Source organism: Tasmannia lanceolata, unplaced genomic scaffold (genome assembly GCF_043159265.1).
Source record: "Tasmannia lanceolata isolate RefF3 unplaced genomic scaffold, GAP_Taslan_0.1 ptg000002l, whole genome shotgun sequence".
In the NCBI taxonomy this organism is placed as follows: Eukaryota; Viridiplantae; Streptophyta; class Magnoliopsida; order Canellales; family Winteraceae; genus Tasmannia; species Tasmannia lanceolata.
The window spans coordinates 15,271,333-15,281,688 of record NW_027518679.1 but is presented as its reverse complement, the minus strand read 5'-3'; positions in this window follow the sequence as shown (position 1 = coordinate 15,281,688).

Below are 10,356 nucleotides of genomic sequence, written 5' to 3'. Positions count from 1 at the left end.
GGCAAGTCTCTTAGACACTGGGGTGGGCTCCAAGTATCACTATCATTGCCCTTGCAATGATAAATAAGGGATTAGGCAACTAACAGACCAAGTTGGTTTCCAACTAGTAGGGGGTACAACTTAGAGAGGGTTCTATAAGTGAGGCCAAGCATGCCTCGTATGAGTAACTTTCTAATGTAACTGAGCTTGCCTCCTAACATATTTTAGTTAATCATTTTCACATCTTTCATTTCAGTTTTGATTTCCACTCGCAAGCATTTAACATTTTTGCATTACAAAGTATTACACAAAGCATGTAATTCAAGGCATCCAAACATAGCAAGATTCAAAATAATTAACTTAAGCATGAGTTAAAGCCTATAACATGTATAATATCAGAAACTAAACTCAAAACATTCAAAGCATTTCATCTCATCCATTACAAACTAGGCTAAGCATGAATCAAGCATTAAAAGCATGCATTTGCATTCTACACGGAAGCTAAAACTATGTAATGAAAATAACACTATCCAAATGGTAACACTAGCAAACGTGATACGCATAAAAGTTGTAGGGGACACATCAGGGAACATTTTATTAGTTATGCACTTCGTCCGGGTCTCGCCGGAAGTATCCAGAAAACGGCTATCTTTGGGCTGATTTTAGATTTCATTTATGCAGTTCTGTTTTGAAAAGATCCAATATTGTTTTGTAAAATAGAGAAACTAAAACACATTTTTAGGAAAAGTGTTCAACACTAAAGTTTCAGTAAATTCAATGAGAAAAACTTTCTGAGTTGATAACTCCGGCTAGACTTGGCTGGAAGTGGCCGAAAAACGGCCATCTCCGGTCAAGCTGGACGCTAGAAATAAGGTGTTTTTGGCTGATATCTTAAAAATGTCATAACGTTTTCATTCATTGGCCAAATTAGGGCCATGATATGTTAAATTGAAGTCTTGGAATGGTCTACAATCCTATGTGATCCATTCCTTTCAGATTTGATCGAAATTTATAATAAATGATAAAAAATAAATCTGGACAACATGTATTTTTGAGGTTTTTCAAGACATTTCGAAGCCAAAATTCACATCTAAAAAGCCTAGCTCTAAACATTTGCATTACATATGTTTCCAGACTTGAATTAATGAATATTAAGCAGATTCCAAGCTTAAGATAATAGAAATGAGAAAAATCACGAAGATTTCCCATTTGAGCTTTTGAAAATGGCTGAAATAGTAAAATTGCCATAACTTTTTCTTTTCTTACCCGATTTTAGCTTTAAATATGTTAAATCGAAGGTCTTGAAAAGTTCTACAACTTTCATGTATATCAGTTTTGCAATTTCTAACCAAAATTTAGCGAAAAGGCACAAATACAAATCTTGACAACATATATTTCAACATATTACAAGAGCATTTTACATCAAAACCCTAGATCTGTCATGAATTTCACTAGATATTCACATCACTCATATTAACACATATATTTTTGAATTCCAAAGCCTAATATATCAGATCTAAAGATTTTCACAAAAATCATTCTAGAATTCGCCATTTTAATCCAAATTTTCAGCTAAAATCTTAAAATTGGCATGGCTTCTTCGTTTGTTTGCCAATTTTTTGCCATAATAATCCAAATCGAAGATCTCAGAATTGTCTACAACCCAAAGCGAGAGATTTCGCTCAGATCTGGTCGAAAATTATTAAAAACAGGAAAAACGATGTTAGACAGCATGTAATTTCTCCATTTTTGCATCAAAATTCAACCAAAATTCAAAATCCGTGGATAATTTTCTTAGATCTTGTTATTAGACATGATTTTAGATATGTTTTGATAAATTTTAGCCCTAGATTATTAGATCTAACTATTTTCATGCATATTTAGCCTAGATTTGTCATTTTTAAGCTACTTTTGAAGAGAAAACGTAAAATAAACTCAAAATCCACCAACCTTATGTAAGAAACTTCAAATTCTAGCATCTCTTGGACTTTTTTCTTGAATCTCTCATTGAAAGCTTCTCCTCCCCCTTCTTTCTCTCTCTAGATCTCCTTTCTTTTTCGAAAACTCTTTCTCACTCTAGAATTCTCTCTCTCTAGAAAGCTCTCTCTTAAGCACAAACTCTAGATATAGGAGAAAGATCCCCAAATGAGGACCCTTGATCCTCTATTTATAGATTTCTTTACTAATATTTGAGCCCCATTAGTTATCTTATGACATTCCCCATGTATTTGATCTCATGGTTTGTAAAAATGATGGGTGATCTAAAGAAAAAAACATAATGAAAATTATAAAAGGTCAAATTTAGACCCCATTAGTTACAGGGACAACCCCCTTTTCATGTTCATTTTGTATTTTAACTAAATGATAGATATTTTCAAATAAAACTCTTCATGGGCGACATTACTGGGATGATAATGCACCCCACTTTCTACTCTAGTGTAAAAACTGGCTGGCTTACAGGATATTTCACTCTCCTTTTGCACTACAATTCTAATTCGGCTCGTCTTATTAGGTATTTTTCAACGGATTTTGACAAAATTTTATAGGGACCTACTTGGGCTCATAAACTACTCTAAGGTACAATTTGGGACTCTAGCTGATTAGATGGATAGGGTTTTGTTCAAAACAAGTTTATTGGGGTTCAGTCAAAATGGGGTGTCTACAATCTAGGACCGCTATCCTAGACTCGACTAGTTGTTAAAGCTTCTTTAATGCGATTATTTAGGTTAAACTGAATTGTGGATTTTACGACTCCCTTATGCCCTAACTAAATGCAAGTTAGCCCAAAACTAATGCAGGGGGCCTTATATCTTGTGCAACTAGGCTGTGTGTCTTAAGAAAAATGATGGGATCACTAACACATCCTATTCTAGTCATCAGTCGGCGATGTGGATTGCCAACTGACCGGACAGAGGCGAGGACAGACTTCTAGTTAGGACAAACTCCTAACTCTAACACAAACACAAAATACTCAACATGTCTAGGACCAAACTCCTAACTCTAGGGGAAGATCTTTTTGAAAATAAGGCTTTAAAGTTATTTGAATGATTTTTGAAAGATTTACAAAGTTCTATTTACAAAGTTTGGCTGAACATGGGATAAATATCCCAAGCTGCCTACACACCTCGTGCAAGAGGATCAAGCTAACGTAGTTCGGAAACAAACTTTCCTCACTACACTCCTAATATTTTTTTTGACATTTCATATGTTTCAATATTTTTTAAAATATTTTTGAACTTTAAAAGGTTTTCAAGTGTTTTTGAGTTTCAAATTTCTAATGTTTTTGAAGTTTAAAATGTTCAAGTGTTTTTGGATTTTTTTAAAAATATTTTCACCCATTTTTGTCAAAAGCCAAAGGGAACACACAAAGCAATACCCCGAGACAAAACCATAGGGCTAGAGGGGAAACCCTAAAACATGTAAACTAATGTCACAGGAAATGTGAAAAAATGATAAGATCCCAAGCAGGTAAGACTCTAATAAGACTAAACAAGTCTCTATGAGAGAGAGAGTGTCAACAAAACTAAATGATGAACTCCTTTCAAAAGAATAAACTACTAAATTAAAGAACACACTAATAGTCTAATAGATAGACTCATAAACAACCAACTCTAAAGAGGGACAAATAAGTCAAAGACTATATAATAACGCTACCAAAATGGGGGTATATAAGTCAAAGACTCTTTAATAACGCTACCAAAATGGGGGCAAGTGACTCAAAGACTCTCTCACAACTCTATAAAGGGGAGTGCTATCAAACCAAAACATGTAAAAGGGGGTGCTAATAGGACAAATAATGTCTTCTATATACTGAAGAAATAAACAAGGGTGCTAGCGAGACTGGGCAAGTCTTCTAGACATGGAGGTGGGCTCTAAGTATCCATATCATCGCCCTTGCAATGATAAATAGGGACAAGGCAACTAATAGACCAAGTTGGTCTTCTAACTTAGTAGGGGTGCAACTTTGTGAGACTTGAAGTAGTCTCCTAGTGTAACCAACTACCGAGACCACAAGGGTCTCCTAAATGGGGGCTCTAGATGACTCCTTAATCGCCCTAGCAATGGATAGAGGGAACTATCATCTTAGGGTATCTAAAAGACTATGCAAATCTACTAATGAAAAGAAAATGAGGGGACTATAAGGACTTGGCAAGTCCCCTAAAAAATGGGCTTGGGATGACTCCTTCATTGCCCCTTCAATCTTAGAGGAAAAAAATCTAAGGGTGTAAGCCCAATGGTTCTCACCTTGGCAATCTTCTATGTTTTGATGATTTCAAACACAAGTTGAATTGTGTTGTATTTCTAACGTGTTTGATGTTTAAGTACATGTATTGAAGAATCAAGCATTTCAAACACTTATATCAAGGAAAACGGCATGGATCGAGGCTTGTACATCCTTGAACACCATTTGAAGCCAAATGACAATGAAGGCTTGGAGTATTCAAGGAAAGATCTTGAAGAGCCAAAGAAATGGAGGTGATCCATGCAAGAGTTCAAGACTTGAAGATATGCTTCAAAAGAAGAAGATTTGAAGGCTTAAGTCTTGTGTTAGATTGTAGATCTAATCCCTATTAGGTACCCCACCATGAGGCATAATGGAGTCACCAAACAACTGACCTTAATTGAATAACAATCCCATCTATGTCAAATTTGGAAGCCCTTGAAGCCCAAAAAAGATCAGCACAAAAAATATGGAATATCGGCTAATTTAGGCTTCTCGGAGCTCCGAGAAATTCCTCGGAGCTCTGAGAAATGGTCCAGTAGCTATTTTCCAAATTTTCTTTGTATTCCCGGAACTCCGAGAGAAATTCTCGGAACTCTGAGAAAATCTCTCGGAACTCCGAGACCACTGTGTCGGGAACAAAATTATGACCGTTTGGGATTTTGCCAGAATTACGACTATGCCCCTGTAACGGTCATATTTGGGTTTTCCCTATATATATATGTGTTCTCTATGCCTTAGAACACATCTCTCTCATTACTAAACATGTTCTAAACACATTAGAGAGTGGTAATCACCCTTGTGCCTCAATTTGGGATATCTAGAGGGATTAGACCTAGGCTTGAATTTGTATATCATTTCAAAGAGTGGAATTTGTGTGAGCTTGAGAGCTATCTACCCTTGAAGAGGGAAGTTGTATTTTCTATTTTCTTTGATTGTAATTGGGCGAGTGTTCGGAGAAGCGTAGCCCTCTCTCCGTGGTGAGGATTGCCACCAAGGTTAAAGCGATTGTAATCGGCACCGATCTTCGCCGAAGTTAAGAAGATCAAATAGTGAAGCCATCAACGGGTTTGGTTGGTGGAGTGGAGTAGGCCTTATGTGTTTGAGGACCGAACCACTTTAAATCTCGGGTGCACTCTTTCTTGTCTCTTGCTTTATATTTGCATTGCACTTTATATTTAACTCACTTGCTTAAATTGTTTTATTCTTTGATCTCTTAATCCTTCATTGGAGAGTTTAAATATTTTAGGTTAAAAAATTTCAAAAGGTAAATATTATTTGTACCAACCTAATCTCCTTTTAGGTTGCTAATTGGGCCCACCCTTGGATTTTCAAAGGGTATATGCCTGAATGACTGAACAAGTCTCATAAGGGTAAAGAGGAAGAAAAGAATTTTAAATAGTCTATTCTTTATCCTTGCCCAATCAAGAATTTTAACTACAAAATATTAGATTCTGAAGTTTTGTCATTCTTCCGTACCCGACAAAAGCCTGAATCAAAACCTTCGGATTTTGATACGAATCACCAGGTCTCCAATAATGAGGCTAGTTATGATCAAATCCCTCAAATTCCAGTAGATTTGAGGAATTAAAAGAGGTTTGTCTCAGACTTAACAAGAACCGATTATCACTAGGTTAAATTCAAGGTTAAGATGTTTAAATCTCATATTTTAATGAAGAAAGTTGTACAGATATGAGGTTTTGTTGAAGTTAGGATTTTGTTGCTGAAACTAGGGTTAATGAGACAAAAGAAAAGGATAAAGATGTTAAAGCTTTCAAAGAAGAAAAGAGAGCAATTTGAGGAAGATAAGCCTGCCAGAATTTGGCTGGATTCCGGCCGGATCTTGCCGAAGAAGAAGAGAGGGATGATAAAACCCTAAAATCTCAGCTCTCTTCCCCCCCCTCTCTCTCTCTCTGATCGATTTTTCTGATTTTTCCCAAAAATGAGAGCCCTTAATTTCAATCCTCTCTCTGCCTTTTATAGGTAGATGATAAATTTACATCCCTTATAAGTTTCCAAGACAACCCTTTGAGTGTATTTTATAAGATTCCTTCATTTGAATGTGGTAGTCTAAGTGAAAGATGAGGACAATAATTAGGCCTTGTTTCATTGCTCCCTGCATTAATAATGACGCACCCTTGCTGGATATTTCACCTCCCTTCTGCATAACATGGAATTGCAATAATTACACAACTCTACTCGTCTTATTGATCAATTCTTATCTGATTTTTCCAAAATTTTGTAGGGACCTTATGAATATACTAAACTATCCTATGGTGGTTCTAGGGACACTAATTCACTCATTTAAAAGGAATTTTTTTCAAAATAAAGGTTTGGGGTTCGGTCAAAATGGAGTGTCTACAGATGCCCCTCTTTGGCAGAGTGTGCTTGTTACACGAATGGAAAAAGCTGAAAAGACAACACAATTTGGCCGACCCGAAAACAGAGTAAAATAATTTTTCAGGTTTTTTTATTCGAAAATGGTATTCACAAGGGTAAACTGTTGAAATGAACTTTTTAATATGACTCAAAATCTACAAACATGAGGGAGATAGCCTTTCACTGACTCTTATCTTGACACCTCCATAAGATAGCCTCTCTCTAACCCTTTAAGTTGTCAATCGATATCAATTAATGAGGACTTTTATTAAAATCAAAATACACATTTTTTTTAACTGTTTTAATGCAAATTTACCAAAACAAGTACAAACCAATCACTCAAAGAGTTTTTTTTTTTTTTACAGTTGTATTAAGACTTTTACCAAAACAAGTAAAAACCAAACACTCAAAGAATTTTTTTATTGTCTTATTAAAACTTTTACCAAAACAAGTACAAACCAATCATTCAAAAAGTTTTTTTTTACCGTTGTATTAAAACTTTTATCAAAACAAGTACAAACCAAACACTCAAAGAGTTTTTTTTACCGTTGTATTAAAACTTTTACCCAAAACAAGTACAAACCAAACACTTAAAGGTTTTTTTACTGTTGTATTAAAACTTTTACCAAAATAAGTACAAACCAAACACCGAAAGGGTTTTTTTTTACCGTTGTATTGAAACTTTTACTAAAACGAGTACAAACTAAGGATTTTTTTTTATCGACAATTAGACCAAAAATCACTTGGATAATTAGCTGGGTATTCAATATTTGAGGAAACTAAAACATTCAATACCGGGGCGATAACTATACAGACTATTGCTGAAAATCCATCTGTACTAGCGATCTGGGTAACGCTGACTCCATTGCAACCATCATTTTCTTCCTCAAGCTACCATCATTATAGAACCCTCATCAAACCCCTTTACCATCTTCAGCGGAAAAAGGAAAATCTCAGAGAAGGGTCCGCCGGCATCTCATTACAACTCCGGTGATTATCATTTTCGTCACACTCCGTATGTGTTCACCCCAACATAGGAGGTCAAATCAGTGCTACATACCCGGGTATCATTTCTATTCCCTCCTTATTCTAGTTTAATGCTTGTGTTGATGTTCTTATTATAATCTCTCCGTCGAATGTATGTTGTTTGGCCTATGGATCTATTTTTCATTCGATTTTCTTGCCGGTGGTTTTGATCCTCGAACGATACTGTCATAGTTAATCTTTAAACCTTGATTTTGGCTTTGACTTTTCTAATACTCTATGTAGAAGGGAATCCGATTATACTTGAATGTCACAGATGAAATGGCCCAACAAATTTGTTCTCATTTGATTTCTAGGCTATGGATCCAAATGCATTAAGATTTAAGTCCAGAACTAGACAACTGAGTTATGATGGCAATATTGTGATGATAAATTGGTTTGATAATGCTTCATAACTTTGTGGGTTTAATACATTTATTACTCTCTTTCAATGCCTCTGATCACTATCCATACGTTGATTGAAAATATCGGCATTATTCTGCTATTTCGTTTAGTTTGTCAGGCTTGTGATAAGTGGAGCTTGTGCTTATATTTGTGTCTGAATCATATCGTCCATTTAAATTGTGTGTTTGAACTTCAACTCGTCTTCCTTCTGTAGAACAGAATTTTTTTACCATGAATAGGAGCCATACTGAATTTGTTCGTCATATATTGGTTTTGATATCATTGTCACTCAGATTCTGATGATAGCATTTAATTTTTTTTCTTATGAGATTTGGAGTGTATACAAACTAATTGAGAGTTCCTGATTATGTATTGTGGACCCCGATCTGTGAGGACGACTGCGACGAGGGACGAGTCCTCTGCAATCCTCAAAGATCTCCACATGTGAAGGAGAGCTCTACCAAGGAACTCTCAAAATAAGTGCCACTCTCACAGCAGAACATGAGTGGCGGTACATAACGAATGAGATACATCTTGATCCGGAGCCAAGGCTCGAAACTAAGATATACCTAAAAATAACTCAGAGTCGCCATCCATGGATACGCCATAGAACCAAAACAAATGCTTTGTCTGCAACAGATAACCAGAGATACAAAAGGTTCGTGCCTGATTACGAATGGAGAAGGTCCGAAGAGCACCCCCAATTCATCCGAGTGCAAGCACTTAGTCTCTTAGGCCATTTATTATTATCCTTGAAGAGTTTCGGGAGAAAATCATATGAAATGGGAACGAAATATCCGAGAGAAGACGTCTACCTAATCATACATGACTCGAGGATGAAATAATAAGCACATATAAGACAAAATAAAAGATGTGTCACCTAAGCACACCTAGGTTATAAGTGACATGCCTAAATGGTGTCTAAGTTCTGGTGGACAAACGCATGCATGCTACAGCTAAAGGTATAAGGTATGCGCATGAAAGTAAGAGAACACACCAAAATATACAACATGACAACACAATAAATCGTAAGCTCTAAACGATTTAGCCCGAGTCCTTGGACGGTCTGATGTTCATCCAAAGAAGCCTACGTATCCCCGCCTCCACGAGAATCAGAGCAACGTAGTTCTTCGCGCCTATTCTAAGCTAGGATGCCTAAGACACTTAGACCTCTATCCTATACTTGACCTAAAAGACCGAACTAGTTCTTAAAGCTTCTTGAGCGATCATTTAGATTTCAGTGAATTGTGAATTTTAGGACTCCCTATATGCCCTAACTAAATGCAAGGTAACCCTAAGCTAATGCAGGTGGTTCCTACAACCTATGTGTAACTAGGCTGTGTTCCCTAAGGAAAACAAAAGGTGGACTAGCGCATCCTATTCTAGTCATCACTCGGCGATGTAGATCGCCAACTAACCGGACGGAGGCTTAACAAACTCCTAACTCTAACACAAACACAAACCAAACACACAACAATCAAACAACACATCAAGGACAGACTCCCGACTCTAAAACTTTATATCTAAGACAAACTCCTAACTCTAGAGGAAGATCTTTTTGAAAATAAGGTTTTAAAGTTGTTTGAATAATTTTTGAAAGATTTATAAAGTCTATTTACAAAGTTTAGTTGGACTTAGGATAAAGATCTGAAGCTGTGTAAGCCCAATGGTTTTTACCTTGGCATTCCCATCTTGTTTTGATGATTCCAATACACAAGTGATCATTTATCACTAATGTGTTTGTTTGTCTAAGTTGTAGATCTTGATAAAGTAAGATCAAGGATGCTTGGATTGAAGGCCAAGAAGCCCACATTGGACCACTAATTGGAAGGCCAAAGTCATCAAGCAAGAAGTCATGAAGACTTGAAGACATGAAGAAATTAATATTGAAGACCATTTCTTAAATGTAATTGATCCAAACCTAGATTAGGTTTTTAGAGGCATGATTAAAGTAATCTCACACACCCTAAATAAACAAGTGATTGTACTTGTGGAGTTCCAACACCTTGGAACCCTCATAGCAATCCCATCTTGGTTGAGAACTGGAAGCCCAAAAACAGAATTGAAAATCTGCTCTGCATAGGCTTCTCGGAACTCCGAGAGTTTTTCTCGGAACTCCGAGAATTATTCTCGGAACTCCGAGAAATGGTCCAGTAGACTTTTTCCAATTTCTGTGAGGCTTCTCGGAACTCCGAGATTTTTTCTCGGAACTCCGAGAACACTCCAACGGTCTGAAAAAGAGCCGTTTGGAATTTTGCTGGAATTACCGTAATGCCACTGAACGGTCATATTTTGTTTTTCCTATAAATATGGGTGTTCTAAACATACAAACAATCAATCCTAACACT